This window comes from Ranitomeya variabilis, chromosome 1, assembly GCF_051348905.1.
Source record: "Ranitomeya variabilis isolate aRanVar5 chromosome 1, aRanVar5.hap1, whole genome shotgun sequence".
Lineage (NCBI taxonomy): Eukaryota > Metazoa > Chordata > Amphibia > Anura > Dendrobatidae > Ranitomeya > Ranitomeya variabilis.
The window spans coordinates 989,121,101-989,144,874 of record NC_135232.1 but is presented as its reverse complement, the minus strand read 5'-3'; the positions used below and the strand labels follow the sequence as shown (position 1 = coordinate 989,144,874).

The 23,774-nt window shown below is 45.7% G+C and overlaps 1 long non-coding RNA gene across 1 annotated transcript in view; it reads left to right on the top strand.

The window, feature by feature from the left end:
* Positions 1 to 23,774, top strand: part of LOC143792945 (uncharacterized) — a 68,178-nt gene that overhangs the window by 12,929 nt on the left and 31,475 nt on the right. The window contains exon 2 of the long non-coding RNA XR_013220003.1: positions 9,350 to 9,528. This is a non-coding gene — a long non-coding RNA (uncharacterized LOC143792945). The remainder of the gene's footprint in view (positions 1 to 9,349; positions 9,529 to 23,774) is intronic.

Sequence of the window (23,774 nt, the reverse complement as noted above, 5' to 3'; positions counted from 1 at the left end):
TTTTCCTCTCATGTTTGCTACTTAGTTGGCTCAGTTGTATTTCTGCTCTATTTACAGCCTTGCCTTTCTCTCCTTCTAATCCTTGAATGGCTCTGATCTCTCCGGTTTAAGGATGGACCCTCAGAGTTTGGCTGCAGGTTTAAATAATCTTGCTACGGAGGTTCAGAATTTACAAGATTATGTTATACGTACTCCTATTTCTGAACCTAAGATTCCTACACCAGAGGTATTTTCCGGAGATAGATCTCGATTTCTGAATTTCAAATGTAATTGTAAATTATTCCTTTCTCTCAGACCTCACTCCTCTGGAGATCCTGTTCAGCAGGTTAAAATTGTGATTTCGTTACTGCGAGGTGACCCTCAAAATTGGGCATTTTCATTGACACCAGGGGATCCTGCGTTGCTCAATGTGGATGCGTTTTTTCTGGCTTTAGGGTTGCTGTATGAGGAACCTAATTTGGAGATTCAAGCTGAAAAAGCTTTAATAGCCCTGTCTCAGGGGCAAGATGAAGCTGAGATATACTGCCAAAAATTTCGTAAATGGTCTGTGCTTACTCAGTGGAATGAGTGTGCCCTAGCGGCAAATTTCAGAGAGGGCCTTTCTGATGCCGTTAAGGATGTCATGGTGGGGTTTCCTACGCCCACAGGTCTGAATGAGTCCATGACAATGGCGATTCAGATTGATCGGCGTTTGCGGGAGCGCAAACCCGTGCACCATTTGGCGGTATCTTCTGAAGGGACGCCAGAGAAAATGCAATGTGACAGAATTCTGTCAAGAAGCGAGCAGCAGAATTATAGGCGCAAAAATGGCTTGTGCTTCTACTGTGGTGATTCCGCGCATGTTATATCAGCATGCTCTAAACGTACTAGGAAGGTTGACAAGTCTGTTTCTATTGGCACTTTACAGTCTAAATTTCTTCTGTCTGTAACTCTGATTTGTTCATTATCAGTTATTACCGTGGATGCCTATGTGGACTCTGGCGCCGCTCTGAGTCTCATGGATTGGTCCTTCGCCAGGCGCTGTGGGTTTGATTTGGAGCCTCTGGAAGTTCCTATACCTCTGAAGGGTATTGATTCTACACCTCTGGCTTGTAATAGACCACAGTTCTGGACGCAAGTGACTATGCGTATGACTCCAGACCATCAGGAGATGATTCGCTTCCTCGTGTTGTATAATTTACATGATGTTTTAGTGCTTGGATTACCATGGTTACAATCTCATAACCCAGTACTGGACTGGAAAACTATGTCTGTGTTAAGCTGGGGATGTCGGGGGGCTCATGGGGACATACCTTTGGTTCCTATCTCGTCATCTATTCCCTCTGAGATTCCTGCATTTTTGTCGGATTTTGGGGATATTTTTGAAGAGCCTAAAATTGGTTCTCTCCCTCCCCACAGAGAGTGTGATTTGCGCCATAAATCTGATTCCAGGCAGTAAATTTCCTAAGGGTCGTTTGTTTAACCTATCTGTACCTGAGCATGCTGCCATGCGAGAATATGTTAAGGAGTCCCTGGAAAAGGGACATATTCGTCCTTCTTCATCACCTTTAGGAGCTGGGTTTTTCTTTGTCTCTAAAAAGGATGGCTCGCTGAGGCCTTGTATTGATTATCGTCTCCTGAATAAAATTACTGTCAAATATCAGTATCCGTTGCCGCTGCTTACTGATTTGTTTGCTCGCATAAGGGGGGCTAAGTGGTTCTCCAAGATTGATCTCCGTGGGGCGTATAATTTGGTGCGAATTAAGCAAGGGGATGAGTGGAAAACCGCATTTAATACGCCTGAGGGCCACTTTGAGTATTTAGTAATGCCTTTCGGCCTTTCTAATGCGCCTTCAGTTTTTCAGTCCTTTATGCATGATATTTTCCGTGAATATCTGGATAAATTTATGATTGTGTATTTGGACGATATTTTGATTTTTTCTGAGGACTGGGAGTCTCATGTTCAGCAGGTCAGGAGGGTTTTTCAGGTCTTGCGGGAGAATTCTCTGTGTGTAAAGGGTTCTAAGTGTGTTTTTGGGGTTCAAAAGATTTCCTTTTTGGGGTATATTTTTTCCCCTTCTTCTGTTGAGATGGACCCTGTCAAGGTTCGGGCTATTTGTGACTGGACGCAGCCTACTTCTCTATAGGGTCTTCAGAAGTTCTTGGGCTTTGCTAATTTTTATCGTCGATTTATAACTGTTTTTTCTGGTGTTGCTAAGCCTCTTACGGATTTGACTAAGAAGGGTGCTGATGTTGCCAATTGGTCCTCTGCCGCTGTGGAGGCCTTTCGGGAACTTAAGCACCGCTTTTCGTCTGCCCCTGTGTTGCGCCAGCCCGATGTCTCTCCCCTTTCAGGTTGAGGTCGATGCTTCCGAGACCGGAGCGGGGGCGGTTTTGTCGCAGAAAAGTTCCGATTGCTCAGTGATGAGACCTTGTGCGTTCTTTTCTCGAAAATTTTCTGCCGTCGAAAGAAATTATGATGTCGGTAATCGGGAGCTTTTGGCCATGAAGTGGGCATTTGAGGAGTGGCGTCATTGGCTTGAGGGTGCTAGACATCAGGTGGTGGTTTTGACTGATCACAAGAATCTGATTTATCTTGAGTCTGCCAGGCGCCTGAATCCTAGACAGGCGCGCTGGTCGTTGTTTTTCTCTCGGTTTAATTTTGTGGTCTCATATCTACCAGGTTCTAAGAATGTGAAGGCGGATGCCCTTTCTAGGAGTTTTGAGCCTGATTCCCCTGGTGATTCGGAACCTACAGGTATCCTTAAGGATGGGGTGATATTATCCGCTATTTCCCCAGATCTGCGACATGCTTTGCAAGAGTTTCAGGCGGATAGACCTGATCGCTGTCCACCTGGTAGACTGTTTGTTCCTGATGATTGGACCAGTAGAGTCATCTCGGAGGTTCATTCTTCTACGCTGGCGGGTCATCCTGGAATTTTTGGTACCAGGGATTTGGTGGCTAGATCCTTTTGGTGGCCATCTCTGTCTCGTGATGTGCGTGTTTTTGTGCAGTCTTGTGATGTGTGTGCTCGGGCCAAGCCTTGTTGTTCTAGGGCTAGCGGGTTGTTGTTGCCCTTGCCTATTCCGAAGAGGCCTTGGACGCACATCTCGATGGACTTTATTTCTGATCTTCCTGTCTCTCAGAGGATGTCTGTTATCTGGGCAGTGTGTGACCGTTTTTCTAAGATGGTTCATTTGGTGCCATTGCCGAAGTTGCCTTCCTCGTCTGAATTGGTTCCTTTGTTTTTTCAAAATGTGGTTCGCTTGCATGGTATTCCTGAAAATATTGTTTCTGATAGGGGTACCCAGTTCGTTTCTAGATTTTGGCGGGCATTCTGTGCCAGGTTGGGCATTGATTTGTCTTTTTCGTCTGCCTTCCATCCTCAGACTAATGGCCAGACGGAGCGAACTAATCAAACTTTGGAGACGTATTTGAGGTGTTTTGTGTCTGCGGATCAGGATGATTGGGTTGCCTTTTTGCCGTTGGCGGAGTTTGCTCTTAATAACCGGGCCAGTTCTGCCACTTTGGTTTCCCCTTTCTTTTGCAATTCGGGGTTTCATCCCCGTTTTTCTTCTGGTCAGGTGGAGTCTTCGGATTGTCCTGGAGTAGATGCTGTGGTGGATCGGTTGTATCGGATTTGGGAACAAGTGGTGGACAATTTGAATTTGTCCCAGGAGAGGACTCAGCGGTTTGCTAACCGCCAGCGTCGGGTTGGTCCTCGCCTTCGTGTTGGGGACTTGGTGTGGTTGTCTTCCCGTTTTGTCCCTATGAGGGTTTCTTCTCCTAAATTTAAGCCTCGGTTCATCGGTCCCTATAGGATTTTGGAGATTATTAACCCTGTTTCCTTTCGTTTGGACCTTCCGGCATCTTTTACTATCCATAATGTGTTCCATCGGTCGTTGTTGCGGAGATACGAGGTGCCGGTGGTTCCTTCTGCTGGGCCTCCTGCTCCTGTGCTGGTTGAGGGTGAATTGGAGTACGTTATAGAGAAGATCTTGGACTCCCGTATTTCCAGGCGGAGACTCCAGTACCTGGTTAAATGGAAGGGCTATGGTCAGGAAGATAATTCTTGGGTAACTGCCTCTGATGTTCATGCCTCGGATTTGGTTCGTGCCTTTCATAGGGCTCATCCAGGTCGCCCTGGCGGTTCTTGTGAGGGTTCGGTGCCCCCTCCTTAAGGGGGGGGTACTGTTGTGATCCGCTTTTTGGCTCCCCTGGTGGTGGCTGGTGGTACTGGAGACTTGTGTGTGCTTTTCTGCCTCAGCTCACCTGCTTCCATCAGTTTTGGGAGTTCCCTATTTAGCCTTGCTCTCCAGTCACTTCCTTGCCGGTCATCATTGTAACCTGAGTCTTTCAGTTGCATGTTCCTGCTACTAGTCTGCTGATCAGCTAAGTGGACTCTTGTCCTTTTTGTTTTGTTTTTCTTGTCCAGTTTACAGTTTTGTCATTTCCTGTTACTGGAAGCTCTTGTGGACTGAAATTGCCACTCCTGTGTCATGAGTTGACACAGGAGTCTTAAAGTAATTTCAGGATGGGTTTTTTGAAAGGGTTTTTCAGCTGACCGTGAAGTCCTCTTTTGTATCCTTCCTCTATCTAGTAAGTGGACCTCGCTTTGCTAAATCTACCTTCATACTGTGTATGTCTTTTCCTCTGAACTCACCGTTAATATACGTGGGGGCCACTATCATCTTTGGGGAATTTCTCTAGAGGTAAGCCAGGTCTTTTCCTTCCTCTTCCAGGCGTAGTTAGTTCTCCGGCTGGCGCATGGCATCTAAGCAGCCGTAGGAATGCTTCCTGGCTACTGTTAGTTGTGTGGTAGATTTAGGTCACGGTCAGCTTGAGTTTCCATCACCCGAGAGCTAGTCTGTTATTTTTGTGTTTCTTATGTTCCCATGCCATTGGGGAATCATGACATATGATGCTGGGCAGGGAGGGGGGCCCAGACACATTTCTTGCACAGGGGCCCAAAGATGTCAGTGTCCGCCACTGCATTAGACCAATGGAAATCTGTGCTTTGGTCTGATGAGTCCAAATTTGAGATCTTTGGTTCCAACCACTGTCTTTGTGTGACGCAGAAAAGGTGAACGGATGGACTCTACATGCCTGGTTCCCACCGTGAAGCATGGAGGAGGAGGTGTGGGGGTGCTTTGCTGGTGACACTGTTGGGGATTTATTCAAAATTGAAGGCATACTGAACCAGCATGGCTACCGCAGCATCTTGCAGCGGCATGCTATTCCATCTGGTTTGCGTTTAGTTGGACCATCATTTATTTTTCAACAGGACAATGACCCCAAACACACCTCCAGGCTGTATAAGGGCTATTTGACCAAGAAGGAGAGTGATGGGGTGCTACGCCAGATGACCTGGCCTCCACAGTCACCAGACCTGAACCCAATCGAGATGGTTTGGGGTGAGCTGGACCGCAGAGTGAAGGCAAAAGGGCCAACAAGTGCTAAGCATCTCTGAGAACTCCTTCAAGATTGTTGGAAGACCATTCCCGGTGACTACCTTTTGAAGCTCATCAAGAGAATGCCAAGAGTGTGCAAAGCAGTCATCAAAGCAAAAGGTGGCTACTTTGAAGAACCTAGAATATAAGACATAATTTCAGTTGTTTCACACTTTTTTGTTAAGTATATAATTCCACATGTGTTAATTTATAGTTTGGATGCCTTCAGTGTGAATGTACAATTTTCATAGTCATGAAAATACAGAAAAATCTTTACATGAGAAGGTGTGTCCAAACTTTTGGTCTGTACTGTATGTCACACAAAATATATATAGATATATATATATTTTTTAAATCAAATACATTTTTTATTAACAGTAATCAAATTAACAAGCAATTACAGTATATCAAAAGGGCAATAGGCCTGTTTACATATTTTTAATTACTCCCCTTCTCCTTCTTCCCTCCCCCTTCCCCCTCCTTAAAGCATATGTGAACAACAATAGGACAAAAACATACATTGCATACACATTAAGACAGCACCCCATCAGAGTCAGCTCCTGTCCATCCACGGTTTCCACAGTGTTTCAAAGGTTTTCACACTTTTTCTTTTATCATAAATGCCTTTTTCCTTATTAACAACCATATTGGACTGTCTGTCTCGCAGCGTCGGCGGTTCTTTGCTTATCCAGTGTCTGGCAGTTAATTTACGTGCAACATACAACAATCTGGGTATTGCCAGCTTATGCACCCGGACCTCCTCCACATAGCCCAAGATACCCACTACTGGATCCCTTTCAATCTTCCAACCATATGCTCTCTCAATTGCTTCCCCCATATCTAGCCAGTATGAATTTAGCCTCGGACATTGCCACAGCATGTGGAGAATCCCTGACCCCTCCGACTGACATCTAGGACACTCAGGGGTCTGTCTCAACCCGACTTTATACAGCCTATTGGGAGTTCTATATACTCTGTGGAGCACATATATTTGCGAGAGTCTACCCGGTTCACTCAATGACAACTGGGGGATATATTTCATGATATCTTCCTATTTATCCTCCTCTATCCTCCCCAACTCTTCCTCCCATTTCTCCTTTTCTTTAATTGGGTATGTGTTGTGAAAGGTATATAACAAATCTTTGTAGATATTTGAAACCACCCTTTTCGTTCCACCCTCCGCACAAACATACTCCACCAGTTTATCTTTATGAATCTCCATATTAACTGTTTTACTCTGTGCTAAGTAGGCATGTCTCAGCTGTCCATATTGAAACCTACAGACCTCCGGTAACCCAAAGCCCTCCTGCAGTGCCTCAAAGGATGTCAGCCCTTGTGTGTCGTGTACTTGGGCCATATACTGAATACCCAATGACTTCCAATTTTTGAATTCCCCCATTTTAATAAATTCCAGTAACATTTCGTTGTGCCAAATTGGGGAGAAACTTGTCAGGGGCCCTACCCCCTTGTTTTTTTAATTGCCTCCCACACCCTTTGTAGAAGTGCCAAAGTGGGATAGGCCGTTTCAAACTTCTTAAAACTACCTGCATCCAAACGTTGGACTAGTGGATCCCTTTCCAGTAACCAAACCAACATCCGTTGCACCGAGCCCAGGCCATTCACCTCCATCCAACCTCTCATTCGCTGGCCCTGCGCTGCCAAAAAATAAATCCAAGGGTTCGGAAGTGCCAGTCCCCCTCCATCTTTAGGCGTCTGCAGCAATTCAATTCTAATTTTTGGCTGTTTCTTCCCCCAAACAAGATCTCGAAACATAGAATTAATGGTATGAAACCACCTTCGGGGCAGCCATACGGGGGGGTATTGTGCAATACATAAAATAATTGGGGCATAAGAATCATTTTAATTACATTTATCCTTCCAACCACTGAGAGATATAATCTACACGACACCCCTATTTTCTTCCTAAATTTATCCAACAAGGGGGACAGATTCAATTCTAGCTCGAGACGGGAAGTGACACCTGGATACCCAGATATTTGAACTGTTGGACCACTGCTAACTTATTACCCTCCCCCGATATCGGGATATCATCGCAACCTCTATCCACCACCAGAATATTAGACTTCTCCCAGTTAATCTCGAGGCCCGATAAATCTCCAAATGACCTAAGGATTTTCATCACCCCCAACAAGGACTCCCCAGGGTCCTCCAGAAAAAGCAACAGATCATCCGCATATAGGGCTATTTTTTCCTCTAATAGGCCATACCGAAACCCTTTTACTGCAGCCACTTTTCTAAATGTCTGTGCAAGGGGATCCACTGCCAGCACAAAAAGCAGCGGAGACAGCGGGCACCCCTGCCTAGTTCCCCTATAAAGACTAAAACTACAAGGCAGCTGTCCATTAACTCTAACTCTAGCAGTCGGAGATGTATATAATAGGCGCACCCATGAGATAAAGGTCGGTCCAAAACCAAAAAATGTCAAAACTTCCCACAGATAACACCATTTAACACTATCAAACGCTTTACGCGCATCCAGTGATACCACAACCCTACTACCCTCATTATCCGACGGCAGCTGCAAGTTCAAAAACAGTCTACGTAAATTTATCGCTCAACCAATAAAGAGAAGCACCAATTGAACTTGATTTATATAAAAGTAACAATTTTATTGACATACAGAATACATAAACAATGAAAGGAGAGATAACAGGGAGATGACAAGAAACTCACCAAATAAAGTGGCAAAGCGGTACCCACCAGGTAAATACTATTTAACATGAATTAATAGCTCTAGAGAAAGTGCCAGTGCTTTGTGCAAAAAATTCCATAAAGGAGTAAACAAAGCCCATTTGTAAGGGATACAAAGGACATCAACCGATCATAGCAGCAGCAAAACTCAACCATAATAAGAGAGCATGACCCAAGTGGGAAAAGTAGATAAGTGATAAATGTAATTACCTGGGGGACCACGATGCCACTCACCCCAACGCGCGTTTCGGCGCCGTGCCTTCTTCCGGGGGTATGGCATCATGGGATATAATGAGTCATTTATAGAGCGGAGGAGCCAATCACCTTATATGTAACAAAATGCACGCCGTAGTACGGCGCATGCGCTGTCGGACCGCATCCATAGTTACATAGTTACATAGTTATTAAGGTTGAAGGAAGACTGTAAGTCCATCTAGTTCAACCCATAGCCTAACCTAACATGCCCTAACATGTTGATCCAGGGGAAGGCAAAAAAAAACCATGTGGCAAAGAGTAACTCCACCATGGGGAAAAAAATTCCTTCCCGACTCCACATACGGCAATCAGACTAGTTCCCTGGATCAACGCCTTATCAATGAATCTAGTGTATATACCCTGTAACATTATACTTTTCCAGAAAGGCATCCAGTCCCCTCTTAAATTTAATTAATGAATCACTCATTACAACATCATACGGCAGAGAGTTCCATAGTCTCACTGCTCTTACAGTAAAGAATCCGCGTCTGTTATTATGCTTAAACCTTTTTTCCTCCAGACGTAGAGGATGCCCCCTTGTCCCTGTCTCAGGTCTATGATTAAAAAGATCATCAGAAAGGTCTTTGTACTGTCCCCTCATATATTCATACAGTAAAATAAGATCACCCCTTAGTCTTCGTTTTTCCAAACTAAATAGCCCCAAGAGTAATAACCTATCTTGGTATTACAGACCCCCCAGTCCTCTAATAACCTTGGTCGCTCTTCTCTGCACCCGCTCCAGTTCAGCTATGTCTTTCTTATACACCGGAGACCAGAACTGTGCACAGTATTCTAAGTGTGGTCGAACTAGTGACTTGTATAGAGGTAAAATTATGTTCTCCTCATGAGCATCTATGCCTCTTTTAATACATCCCATTATTTTATTTGCCTTTGTAGCAGCTGTCTGACACTGGCCACTGAATATGAGTTTGTCATCCACCCATATACCCAGGTCTTTTTCATTGACGGCAACGCCTGGTGCGTCAGAGCCAGGAGGATGTCCCCGCCACCTAGTCCCGCCCACATGAAAACACGTGACCGGGACCAGATGATCAGAGACGGAAGCCCCCGAGCCCAAGAGACACAGCCAGCATTGCTCGGCAACAGAGCGCCGACGCGCATGCGCACAAGGTGAGCATAAATGTCAAGAGAGATCGGCATTGGGTACAACATAAAAGCAATCCAGCAAGAATCTAATGGCGTCACAGTATTGTACGTGCACTCTAATAGAGACAGAGAAAAGTTGGGAGGGATAACGCTGGTAAAACATAGTGGGGAGTGACAAGGAGAATGTAACCATGTGAAAAAAATACAATTTTTAAAACTGAGAGAATAATATAAAATGTGATGTGAACAGATTAGGTGTTAATGGTGAACATGAATATGCCCATAACAATGGTGACATAACATGGAATAATAATCAAGTAAATATATACCAGAACATGGACCATGTATGTACATAATTGTGCAATAGTGCTCTGACGCACCAGGCGTTGCCTTGGCTCCGGATGCGGTCCGACAGCGCATGCGCCGTACTACAGCGTGCATTTTGTTACATATAAGGTGATTGGCTCCTCCGCTCTATAAATGACTCATTATATCCCATGATGCCATACCCCCGGAAGAAGGCACGGCGCCGAAACGCGCGTTGGGGTGAGTGGCATCGTGGTCCCCCAGGTAATTACATTTATCACTTATCTACTTTTCCCACTTGGGTCATGCTCTCTTATTATGGTTGAGTTTTGCTGCTGCTATGATCGGTTGATGTCCTGTGTATCCCTTACAAATGGGCTTTGTTTACTCCTTTATGGAATTTTTTGCACAAAGCACTGGCACTTTCTCTAGAGCTATTAATTCATGTTAAATAGTATTTACCTGGTGGGTACCGCTTTGCCACTTTATTTGGTGAGTTTCTTGTCATCTCCCTGTTATCTCTCCTTTCATTGTTTATGTATTCTGTATGTCAATAAAATTGTTACTTTTATATAAATCAGGTTCAATTGGTGCTTCTCTTTATTGGTTGATCTATGTGCATGCACTGAACCGTTTTCCTTAGATCCTGGCACTTTATAATTTGGTGTTATAGTGCTGTTTTTGGTTTATATGATTTGTAAATTTATTGCTGTAGACTTGTTTGGCATAAAGCCCGATTGGTCGGGATGGACCAGTTTCTGGACCACACTTGCCAAACGATTGGCCACTACTTTTGCCAATATCTTGACATCCGCCGCCAGCATCGAGATGGGCCTATAGGATTCTGCCAATCCCGGGTCCTTGCTTTCCTTCAAAATAACTACCACTATTACCTCTCTCATGGATGTCGGCAACCCCCCTTCCTTTAAGGCCTCGTCAAAGACTATCTTTAATTTGCCCACTGATTCATCCTTCTATCATGATCCTCGATCTTAGGAAGTCCCGCCCTTTCGAGGAAATCTTCTATATCCCCTAATGTGGCCCTCAGTCCAGATGCATACAGTTGTTCATAAAAACTTCTAAACTCCCCCAGAATATCTTCTGTGTCCACTTTCTCAATCCCTTCATTTGTCCTTAATTTGTATACATATGATGAGTCCCTTTGTGCTGCCGTTACCATCGAGAGCAGGTGCCCCACTCTTTCTCCTGCCTCAAAAAAATTTCAATTTCTGAAATGCTCTTCTCTCCGCTTTCTTCATATAAAACTTATTGACCGCTTCCTGGGCACCCCTAAATCTGCATTGAGCTACCTCCGATGGGTTTGATATCATATCTCTCTCTGCCCTTTCTAGTGTCTCTGTCTTCCCTATCTTCTTTCCTAGTTTTGGATTTACATCTACAAATCTCCCTAAAGAGGAGGACCCTCAAAAAAGCTTTCATTGCATCCCAAACTATCCGCTTATCAGCACTATCCTCATTAAACTGACAATATTCTTAAATCTCCTTCTAATTGTTATCTACATTGATATATTCAAGCCATAAAGGGTGAAATTTCCATCCCCCCCCCCCGTCCAATCGCCCCTCCTGTCCGTCTAATTAACAACTCTATAGGCTTATAGGCTTGTGATCGGAAATCACTCTCAGCAGGTATTCTACCCCACAAATTATTTGTGTTATTGAGACATTACCTAGTGCTAGGTCAATCCTAGAGAGAGACCCATGAGTTGCAGAATAACAGGAGTAACAGACTTCATTCTCATTCCTCACTCTCCAGAGGTCCACCATTCCCAATTCTGTCATATAGTTCCCAAATGACGACTACTTTTTAATGCATTTGCCCAGGCCTTGCTAATATCTATCCCACCCTTCATCCATCACATTATTAAAATCACAAATAATTAACAGTGGTAGACCCATGCCCCCATTTGTATAATTCAAGTATTTCTCGAACCTTTTTCCCGGAGTATGGGGGTGGGAAATATACCACCACGATACATGGTTGCCCATAAATTTTGCAAAGTACCAAAACATACTGCCCATCTCTATCCACATGACTCTGTTTCCTCAAAGGGTGTGGATGCTCCTATCAATATCGAGACCCCCCTGGCATACGAAGAATATGTAGAATGGTATGACCTCCCAATCCACCTCCTTTTCACCACTCCCACCTTCTCCTCAAGTAAAGGCGTCTCTTGGAGACAAATGACATCTGGACTCCATTTTTTAACATCTATATAATTGTCTAAGGGTCACTTCCGTCTGTCTGTTCTTCTGTCTTTCTGTCACGGATATTCATTGGTCGTGGCCTCTGTCTGTCATGGAATCCAAGTCGCTGATTGGTCTCGGCAGCTGCCTGTCATGGCTGCCGCGACCAATCAGCGACGGCCACAGTCCGATTAGTCCCTCCCTACTCCCCTGCAGTCAATGCCCGGCGCCTGTTCCATACTCCCTGCAGTCACCGCTCACACAGGGTTAATGCCGGCGGTAACGGACCGCGTTATGCCACGGGTAACTCACGTTTCTGCCGCTATTAACCCTGTGTGACCAAGTTTTTACTATTTATGCTGCCTATGCAGCGTCGATAGTAAAAACATCTAATGGTAAAAATAATTTAAAAAAATAAAAAATCATTATATGCTCACCTTCCGCCGCCTTTCCCACTCCTCGCGATGCTCCAGGCAGGTTCCGGTGGCAAGGATGGTCTGCGAAAAGGACCTGCCATGACGTCATGTGACCACGACGTCATCACAGGTCTTGCGCACGTGCGCGCAGGACCTGCCGTGATGTCACGGTCATGTCACCGCGACACGGTCATGTGGCCGCGACGTCATCACAGGTCCTGCGTGAGAAGGAGGCGACAGAACTACAAACTCGGAAGGTGAGTATATGTTTATTTATTATTTTTTAACCTGTGACATACGTGGCTGGGCAATATACTACGTGACTGGCCAATATACTACGTGGCTGGGCAATATACTACGTGGCTGGGCAATATACTACGTGGCTCTGTGCTGTATACTACGTCGCTGGGCAATATACTACGTCACTGGGCAATATACTACGTCACTGGGCAATATACTACGTCACTGGGCAATATACTACATGGCTCTGTGCAGTATACTACGTCGCTGTGCAGTATACTACGTCGCTGTGCAATATACTACGTGGGCTGGGCAATATACTACGTGGGCTGGGCAATATACTACGTGGGCTGTTGTGGATTCTGTTTGTGGGCTCCCTCTGGTGGTTACTGCTGGTACTGGGTGACTTTGGTGGGTTGCGGCCTTTGGTTTCCACCTGTCCATCAGTGGCTGGGTGTTTCCTATTTTACCTGGCCTTTCTGTCATTTCCCTTGCCGGCTATCAATGTATTCAGATGTGCTCTGTTTGGTTCCTGCCTACCTGCTCCCAGATCTTTCAGGATAAGCTAAGTGCTGATTTTCAGTTGTTTGTTTTTTTGTCCAGCTTGCTTATTATGTCTCTATGCTAGCTGGTAGCTCTAGTGGACTGAGGTTCTCCCCATGTGCCATGAGTTGGCACATGGGTTCTTGTAATCTCAGGATGGTTTTTTTGATTAGGGTTTTTTGCTGACCGCTCAGTCCCCTTTTGTATCGTTCTGCTTTCTAGTTTACAGCGGGCCTCAATTTGCTAAAACTATATATATCATCTCTATGTGTGTGCCTTCCTCTCATTTCACTGTCAATACATGTGGGGGGGCAACTATATCTTTTGGGGTTCATTCCGCTGGAGGCAAGTGAGGTCTTTATTTTCTCTGCAGTGCTAGTTAGCTCTTAGGCTGGTGCGTGGCGTCTAGAACCAACGTAGGCACGCTCCCTGGCTATCTCTAGTTGCGTTTGTCAGGCGTAGGGCAGCGGTCAGCCCAGGTTCCATCACCCTAGAGCTCGTCCGTAATATATTTGTACTTTGCTTGTCCTGTGCTATCCCTAGCCATTGGGATTCATGATAGTATAGCCGGCCCACAAAGTGTTAATTGTTTGGGCTGAAGCAGGAGAAAGAGAAGTGTTTAAGGGAAATTTTTTTTTTTTTTTTCCCTTCAGAGTTTTGCTGCCTAGCCCTTAATTGCTGTCTAGCTGCTTCTTACCTCCTCTTAACCCTTGAATGGCTCTGATCTTAGCTGTTTAACATGGATGTCCAGAGTTTGGCTTCCAGCCTGAGTAATCTCGCGGCAAAAGTTCAAAACATACAGGATTTTGTTGTTCACACTCCCATGTCTGAACCTAGAATTCCTATTCCAGAGTTCTTTTCTGGAGATAGATCTACCTTCCTGAATTTCAGGAACAATTGTAAATTGTTTCTTTCTTTAAAATCTCGCTCCTCTGGAGACCCTGCTCAACAGGTCAAGATTGTAATATCTTTCCTGCGGGGCGACCCTCAGAATTGGGCATTTGCATTGGCACCAGGGGATCCTGCATTGCTCAGTGTGGATGCGTTTTTTCTGGCATTGGGATTGCTCTATGAAGAACCTAACCTGGAGATTCAGGCTGAAAAGGCTTTATTAGCCCTCTCTCAGGGGCATGATGAAGCGGAGATATATTGTCAGAAGTTTCGGAAATGGTCGGTGCTTACTCAGTGGAATGAGTGCGCCCTGGCTGCAAACTTCAGAAATGGTCTTTCTGAGGCCATTAAGGATATTATGGTGGGGTTCCCTACGCCTACAGGTCTGAATGAGTCTATGGCTATGGCCATTCAGATTGATCGGCGTTTACGGGAGCGCAAACCCGTGCACCAGTTGGCGGTGTCTTCTGAACAGGCACCTGAGACTATGCAATGTGATAGAATTCAGTCCAGAAGTGAACGGCAAAATTATAGGTGGAAAAATGGATTGTGTTTCTATTGTGGTGATTCAGCTCATGTTATATCAGCATGCTCTAAACGCACAAAAAGGGTTGATAAATCTTTTGCCATTGGTACTCTGCAGCCTAAGTTCATTTTGTCTGTGACTCTGATTTTTTCACTGTCTTCCATTTCCGTCGATGCCTATGTGGATTCGGGCGCTGCCCTGAGTCTTATGGATTGGTCATTTGCTAAACGCTGCGGTTTTAGTCTGGAACCTCTGGAAGTTCCTGTTCCTCTGAAGGGAATTGACTCTACACCATTGGCTATGAATAAACCGCAGTATTGGACACAAGTGACCATGCGCATGACTCCCGTTCATCAGGAGGTGATTCGCTTCCTTGTACTTTATAATTTACATGATGTACTAGTGCTTGGTCTGCCATGGTTACAAACTCATAATCCTGTCCTGGACTGGAAAACAATGTCTGTGTTAAGCTGGGGATGTCAGGGGTTCATGATGAGGCACCTCCGATTTCAATCGCTTCATCTACTCCTTCTGAGATCCCTGCGTTTTTGTCTGACTATAGGGATGTTTTTGAGGAGCCTAAGCTCAATTCGCTCCCTCCGCATAGAGATTGTGACTGTGCTATAGAATTGATTCCTGGCAGTAAGTTCCCTAAGGGTCGTTTATTTAATCTGTCACTGCCAGAGCATACTGCTATGCGGAATTATATTAAGGAGTCCTTGGAAAAGGGACATATTCGTCCATCTTCGTCCCCTCTGGGAGCAGGTTTTTTTTTTTTTGTGGCAAAAAAAGATGGTTCCCTGAGGCCTTGTATAGATTATCGCCTTCTGAATAAGATTACAGTCAAGTATCAGTATCCATTGCCATTATTGACTGATTTGTTTGCTCGCATTAAGGGGGCTAGGTGGTTCACTAAGATAGATCTTCGCGGTGCGTATAATCTGGTGCGGATAAAACAGGGTGATGAGTGGAAAACCGCATTTAATACGCCTGAGGGCCATTTTGAGTATTTGGTAATGCCTTTTGGACTCTCCAATGCTCCGTCAGTCTTTCAGTCCTTTATGCACAATATTTTCCATGAATATCTGGATAAGTTTATGATTGTGCATTTGGATGATATTTTGGTGTTTTCTGATGACTGGGAGTCTCATGTTCTACAGGTCAGGAAGGTGTTTCAGGTTCTGCGGGCCAATTCTCTGTTTGTGAAGGGCTCAAAGTGTCTCTTCGGAGTCCAGAAGATTTCTTTTTTGGGGTACATTTTTTCTCCTTCTACTATTGAGATGGATCCCGTCAAGGTTCAGGCGATTTGTGACTGGACACAACCTACATCTGTTAAGAGCCTTCAGAAGTTCTTGGGGTTTGCTAATTTTTATCGTCGGTTCATTGCTAATTTTTCCAGTATTGTTAAACCTTTGACTGATTTGACTAAAAAGGGTGCTGATGTTGCTGATTGGTCTCCTGCGGCCGTGGGGGCCTTTCAGGAACTTAAGCGCCGGTTTTCTTCTGCTCCTGTGTTGTGTCAACCAGATGTTTCACTTCCTTTTCAGGTTGAGGTTGATGCTTCCGAGATTGGAGCGGGGGCGGTTTTGTCACAGAGAAGTTCTAATGGCTCGGTGATGAAGCCATGTGCATTCTTCTCTAGAAAATTCTCGCCCGCCGAGCGCAATTATGATGTGGGTAATCGGGAGCTTTTGGCCATGAAGTGGGCATTTGAGGAGTGGCGTCATTGGCTTGAGGGTGCTAAACATCGTGTGGTGGTCTTGACTGATCACAAGAATCTCATTTACCTTGAGTCTGCCAGGCGTTTGAATCCTAGACAGGCTCGTTGGTCGTTGTTTTTTTTCTCGTTTCAATTTCGTGGTTTCATACCTGCCAGGTTCAAAGAATGTGAAGGCAGATGCTCTTTCCAGGAGTTTTGTGCCTGACTCTCCTGGAGACTCTGGGCCTACTGGTATCCTTAGGGATGGGGTAATATTGTCCGCCGTATCCCCAGACTTGCGACGTGCATTGCAGGAGTTTCAGGTGGATAAACCGGATCGTTGTCCACCAGAAAGACTGTTTGTTCCGGATGATTGGACCAGTAGAGTCCTCTCCGAGGTCCATTCTTCTGTGTTGGCTGGTCATCCTGGAATATTTGGTACTAGAGACTTGGTGGCCAGGTCTTTTTGGTGGCCTTCCTTGTCTAGGGATGTGCGTACCTTTGTGCAGTCTTGTGAAGTGTGTGCTCGAGCTAAGCCTTGCTGTTCTCGGGCCAGTGGGTTGTTGTTATCCTTGCCCATCCCGAAGAGGCCTTGGACGCACATTTCCATGGATTTTATTTCTGATCTCCCGGTTTCACAGAAAATGTCCGTTATCTGGGTTGTGTGTGACCGCTTTTCTAAGATGGTTCATTTGGTGCCCTTGCCTAAGTTGCCTTCCTCCTCTGAGTTGGTCCCTTTATTTTTTCAGAACGTGGTTCGTTTGCATGGGATTCCGGAGAATATCGTTTCTGACAGGGGATCCCAGTTTGTGTCTAGATTTTGGCGGACGTTTTGTGCCAAGATGGGCATTGATTTGTCTTTCTCGTCTGCATTCCATCCTCAGACGAATGGCCAGACGGAGCGAACTAATCAGACCTTGGAAACTTATTTGAGGTGTTTTGTTTCTGCTGATCAAGATGACTGGGTTGCTTTTTTGCCACTGGCCGAATTTGCTCTTAATAATCGGGCTAGTTCGGCCACGTTGGTCTCTCCTTTTTTTTGTAATTCGGGGTTTCATCCTCGTTTTTCCTCTGGTCAGGTGGAGCCTTCGGATTGTCCTGGAGTGGACGTGGTGGTGGACAGGCTACATCAGATTTGGAATCAGGTGGTGGACAATTTGAAGTTATCTCAGGAGAAGACTCAGCAGTTTGCTAATCGCCGTCGCCGCGTGGGTCCCCGACTTCTTGTTGGGGATTTGGTGTGGTTGTCTTCTCGTTTTGTCCCTATGAAGGTCTCTTCTCCTAAGTTCAAGCCTCGGTTCATCGGTCCTTATAGGATCTCGGAGATTCTTAACCCTGTATCTTTTCGTTTGGATCTCCCAGCATCGTTTGCTATTCATAATGTGTTCCATCGGTCGTTGTTGCGGAGGTATGAGGTGCCCGTTGTTCCTTCGGTTGAGCCTCCTGCTCCGGTGCTGGTGGAGGGAGAATTGGAGTATGTTGTTGAGAAGATCTTGGATTCTCGTGTTTCCAGACGCAAACTCCAGTATTTGGTTAAGTGGAAGGGTTATGGTCAGGAGGATAATTCCTGGGTGGTCGCCTCCGATGTTCATGCGACTGATTTGGTCCGCGCCTTCCATAGAGCTCACCCTGATCGCCCTGGGGGTTCTCGTGAGGGTTCGGTGACGCCTCCTTAAGGGGGGGGGTACTGTTGTGGATTCTGTTTGTGGGCTCCCTCTGGTGGTTACTGCTGGTACTGGGTGACTTTGGTGGGTTGCGGCCTTTGGTTTCCACCTGTCCATCAGTGGCTGGGTGTTTCCTATTTTACCTGGCCTTTCTGTCATTTCCCTTGCCGGCTATCAATGTATTCAGATGTGCTCTGTTTGGTTCCTGCCTACCTGCTCCCAGATCTTTCAGGATAAGCTAAGTGCTGATTTTCAGTTGTTTGTTTTTTTGTCCAGCTTGCTTATTATGTCTCTATGCTAGCTGGTAGCTCTAGTGGACTGAGGTTCTCCCCATGTGCCATGAGTTGGCACATGGGTTCTTGTAATCTCAGGATGGTTTTTTTGATTAGGGTTTTTTGCTGACCGCTCAGTCCCCTTTTGTATCGTTCTGCTTTCTAGTTTACAGCGGGCCTCAATTTGCTAAAACTATATATATCATCTCTATGTGTGTGCCTTCCTCTCATTTCACCGTCAATACATGTGGGGGGGCAACTATATCTTTTGGGGTTCATTCCGCTGGAGGCAAGTGAGGTCTTTATTTTCTCTGCAGTGCTAGTTAGCTCTTAGGCTGGTGTGTGGCGTCTAGAACCAACGTAGGCACGCTCCCTGGCTATCTCTAGTTGCGTTTGTCAGGCGTAGGGCAGCGGTCAGCCCAGGTTCCATCACCCTAGAGCTCGTCCGTAATATATTTGTGCTATCCCTAGCCATTGGGATTCATGATAGTGGGCTGGGCAATATACTACGTGGGCTGGGCAATATACTACGTGGCTCTGTGCTGTATACTACGTCGCTGGGCAATATACTACGTGGGCTGGGCAATATACTACGTGGGCTGGGCAATATACTACGTGGGCTGGGCAATATACTACGTGGGCTGTGCAATATACTACGTGGACATGCATATTCTAGAATACACGATACGTTAGAATCGGGCCACCATCTAGTATTCCATAATTGCTGTTCTACGAGTTCCCTCCGACAGCCCTCTTAGGGCTCCTTTTCACTTGCGAGAAATACATGCAAGTCTCGCATGTTAAAACCAAGCTCTGGTGCCGGCACTTGGGAGCGGAGCGTGCAGCTCCATGTATTGCTATGCAGCCGCACGCTCCGCTCTGGAGTGCCGGCGCCAGAGCTTGGTTTTAACATGCGAGACTCGCACGTATTTCTCGCAAGTGAAAAGGAGCCCTTATATTCCAACTGAGAACTTTAATTTTATCCCCCATCATAGAACCTCACAAATGCAAATTTCTGACCCCTTAACCCCTTAAGCCCCAAGGGTGGTTTGCACGTTAATGACCGGGCCAATTTTTACAATTCTGACCACTGTCCCTTTATGAGGTTATAACTCTGGAATGCTTCAACGGATCCCAGTGATTCTGACCTTGTTTTCTCGTGACATATTGTACTTCATGATAGTGGTAACATTTCTTCTATATAACTTGCGTTTATTTGTGAAAAAAACGGAAATTTGGCAAAACATTTTGAAAGTTTAGCAATTTTCCAACTTTGAATTTTTATGCCCTTAAATCACAGAGATATGTCACACAAAATAATTAATAAGTAACATTTCCCACATGTCTACTTTACATCAGCACAATTTTGGAACCAAAAGAGAATTTTTTTTTTGTTAGGGAGTTATAAGGGTTAAAAGTTGACCAGCAATTTCTCATTTTTTTTCTCAACTTTTTTCCACAAAAAATGTATTCTGCTCCAATTTGTTTTATTTTAGCAAGGGTAACAGGAGAAAATGGACCCCAAAAGTTGTTGTACATTTTGTTCTGAGTACGCTGATACCCCATATGTGGGGGTAAACCACTGTTTCGGTGCATGGCAGAGCTCGGAAGGGAAGGAGCGCCGTTTGACTTTTCAATGCAAAATTGACTGGAATTGAGATGGGACGCCATGTTGCGTTTGGAGAGCACCTGATGTGCCTAAACATTGAAACCCCCCACAAGTGACACCATTTTGGAAAGTAGACCCCCTAAGGAACTTATCTAGATTCGTTTTGACAGCTTTGAACCTCCAAGTGTTTCGCTACAGATTATAACGCAGAGCCCTGAAAATAAAAATTCTTTTTTTTTTTCACAAAAATTATTTTTTAGCCCCCAGTTTTGTATTTTCCCAAGGGTAAAAGGAGAAAATGGACCCCAAAACTTGTTATCCAATTTGTCCTGAGTGCGCTGATACCCAATATGTGGGGGGGAACCACCGCTTGGGCGCATGGCAGAGCTCGGAAGGGAAGAAGCGCCATTTGGAATGCAGACTTAGATGGATTGGTCTGCAGGCATCACGTTGCATTTGCAGAGCCCCTGATGCACCTAAACAGTAGAACCCCCCCCCCCCCAGCTCTGAGCAGGCGCTTGGTAAGCCACCTCCCTGCAGGACCCGGAAGTAGCCCCGTGGCCATTTTGGATCCAGGGCCTGCAGGGAGGAGACGCTCGGTACAAGGTGAGCACATGGCCTTGTACCGATCGTCTCAGGGAAGCACTCAGGGAGCCCCTCCCTGCGCGATGCTTCCCTGTACCGCCGGAACACCGATCATGTTTGATCACAGTGTGCCGGGGGTTAATGTGCCGGGGGCGGTCCGTGACCGCTCCTGGCACATAGTGCCGGATGTCAGCAGCGATAGTCAGCTGACACCAGGCCGCGATCGACCGCCCTCCCCCCGTGAGCGCGGCCGATTGCATATGACGTACTATCCCTTCACTGGGAATTAAGTCCCAGGTCACCATGACGGGATAGTACGTCATATGGGATTAAGGGGTTAAAGTAGTGTGCTGCTCCCCGTATACAGTAAGTCCCATTTTCCAACAGTAAACCCCATCCCTTCCCTCCCTTCTCCCTCCCCAATATTTATTAACACAGTAAACCATAACCTTCCGTCGGTGTATTTCACCTCTCTTATCAGAGAGTGGGTAGTCCAACATCTAGCTTTCCACAGTGACTGGAAACCGCTCTAACTATACCACCTCCCCAACTCCTCCGCATATATATCAACATTATAACAGTAGGTCCCTCTATGGTCCTCATCAATTATTAAAACAAGGCCCAGAGGCTTCTGTAAGGCAACAATATCTCCATCCCCCAAAATCTTCCTTTCACTTCGTTCTTTCTTTGTCAGCTATAAGCTTCTTCTTATTCAGGTCCAGCCACTTAGTGGCTTCTTCTGGTGTTGGAACGAAGTGAACTGCTCCCAGGGCTACCACCCTAAGCTTTGTCGGGTATAGAGTAGAATAAATCAGGTTCAGATCCCTCAGTCTCCTTTTAACCGATCCATAACTCTTCCTCTGCTTCTGCACCTCAGCCGAGTAGTCTGGATAGATAGATATCTTTTGGCCATTAATGCACATTTCCTCAGCTGTGCGGGCCCTCCTCAGTATATTGTCTCTATCTCTATAGTTGAGGATTCTAGCAAGGATAGTACGCGGTGTGCCCTTTCTACCACAAATAACTTAGACAGGTTATCAGCACCAATCTTGTTGTGGAGCCATTGCTCTATGAACTTTGTAGGATCAGTCCCTTCAGTCTTCTCAGGGATACCCACAAGTCTCACGTTATTCCTCCTTGAACGATTCTCCAAATCATCATTCTTATTAACTAAAACAGCAAATTTTTGCAGGCTTTGCGTGTGGGACCTCAGCAATTTAGCAAGTTGATTCTCTAGCACACTTACTCTTTAATCCACCTCACCCACTCTTTTATCCATTTTGGTCATGTCTGCCTTAATTTTAGCCACTTCTTCTTTATTCCCATCCACTCTTTGTGTAAGGGTCGTTATTGCCGTTTTGCAGCATCTAATCAGATCATAAATGTCCCACAATGTGGGCTCCCCTATTATAGGCTCCTCCACAGTCATTTGCTCCACACAGTCCGTTTCCCACCATCCTTCCTCCCCTTCTGTCTCCCCCTGTACTGTGTCATCCTTTGCGCCTTCTCCTTGCACTTTTACTTTCTCTCCGGTCTGTTCCTCCTCCTCATCTGCTATCTGTTTCCCTGCTCCTTCCACTCAGGCATATTTCTCCAACTTAGCAGCCACCTCCAGTCTCCTCACATAGGAGGCGTTTGCAGCGTCTGCTCTCTCGGCGGCCTCCATGCTGTCGGCGCCATCTTAGGTCCGACTCACTGCTCCAGCCTTGGCGTCTTGTTGCCGCTTTTGTACCATCACGGCAGCTCCCCGCAGCACCGCACGTCGGGACCGACCTCCGGTATCCTCCCACACCAGCACTCAGCGTTACTGGCTCTCACAAGGGACCTATTACCAGGATAATTGCAGGGTTACAGCGGAGGAGCTCCAGAAGCCGTCCGCTCACATCAGGTGCTAGGCCACGCCCGCACACAAAATAGTTAATAAATAACATTTCCCAAATGTCTACTTTACATCAGCACAATTTTGAAAACAAATTTTTTTTTGTTAGGAAGTTATGAGGGTTAAAAGTTGACCAGCGATTTCTCATTTTACAACAAAATTTACAAAACCATTTTTTTTTAGGGACCATCACATATTTAAAGTCACTTTGAGGGGTGTTCATGACATAAAATACCCAAAAGTAACACCATTCTTAAAACTGCACCCCTCAAGGTGCTCAAAACCACATTCAAGAATTTTATTAACCCTTTACGTGCTTCACAGTAAGTGAAGCAATGTGGAATGAAAAAATAAACATTTAACTTTTTTTTTACAAACATTTTACTTCAGAACCAATTTATTTTATTTTCACAAGGGTAAAAAGAGAAAATGAACCACAAAACTTGCTTTTCAATTTCTCCTGAATACGTCGATACCCCATATGTTGCAGTAAACCACTGTTTGGGCGCACGGCAGAGCTTGGAAGAGAAAGAGCGCCGTTTGGCCTTTTCAATGCAGAATTGGCTGGAATTGAGATCGGACGCCATGTTGCGTTTGCAGAGCCCCTGATGTGTCTAAACAGTAGAAACCCCGCACAAATGACCCCATTTTGGAAACTAGACCCCCCAAGGAACTTATCTAGATGTGTGGTGAGCACTATGAACCCCCAAGTGCTTCACAGAAGTTTATAACGTAGAGCAGTGAAAATAAAAAATCTTTTTTTTTTTCCACAAAAATGATTTTTTTAGCTCCCAATTTTTTTTTATTTTCCCAAGGATAGCATGAGAAACTGGACCCCAAAAGTTGTTGTCCAATTTGTCCTGAGTACGCTGAAGCCCAATATGTGGGTTTAAACCATTGTTTTGGTGCACGTCAGATCTCAGAAGGGAAGGAGATTCCTTCCTTCTGCTCTTTGCTCTGCAACCTGCGGCTCGGCTCTTTGCTCTGCAACCCGTGGCTCTGCTCTACTTGCCGCTACCCATGGCTCTGCCCTGCTCGCCGCTACCTGCAACTCTGCTCTGCTCACTGCTACCTGTGGCTCTGCTCTACGTATACTGCGACTTTGCTCCCGGTTCGCACCCTGTGTGTGCTTGTCCCTCCAGTCTAGTTCTTACCTGTTTTTTTATGCCTCTAGTGTGAACTGGTCCCTACCTGTTCCCTTATCCCACACGTACCTGCCTATGTTCCTGTCCTATCCGAACCAGTTCCAGTCCCGCTAGCCGTGCCCGTCAGCCTGCCTAGAGTGCCAGCCGTGCCCGCCTGCCTAGAGTACCAGCCGTGCCTTCCTGCCAGCCGTGCCCGCCAGAGTACCAGTCATGCTCGTCCATACCTGCTCCCACCTGTTAAGTGTTTAGTCCCTCTGTGGGATCAGCTGCCACATCCAGACACCACCCTG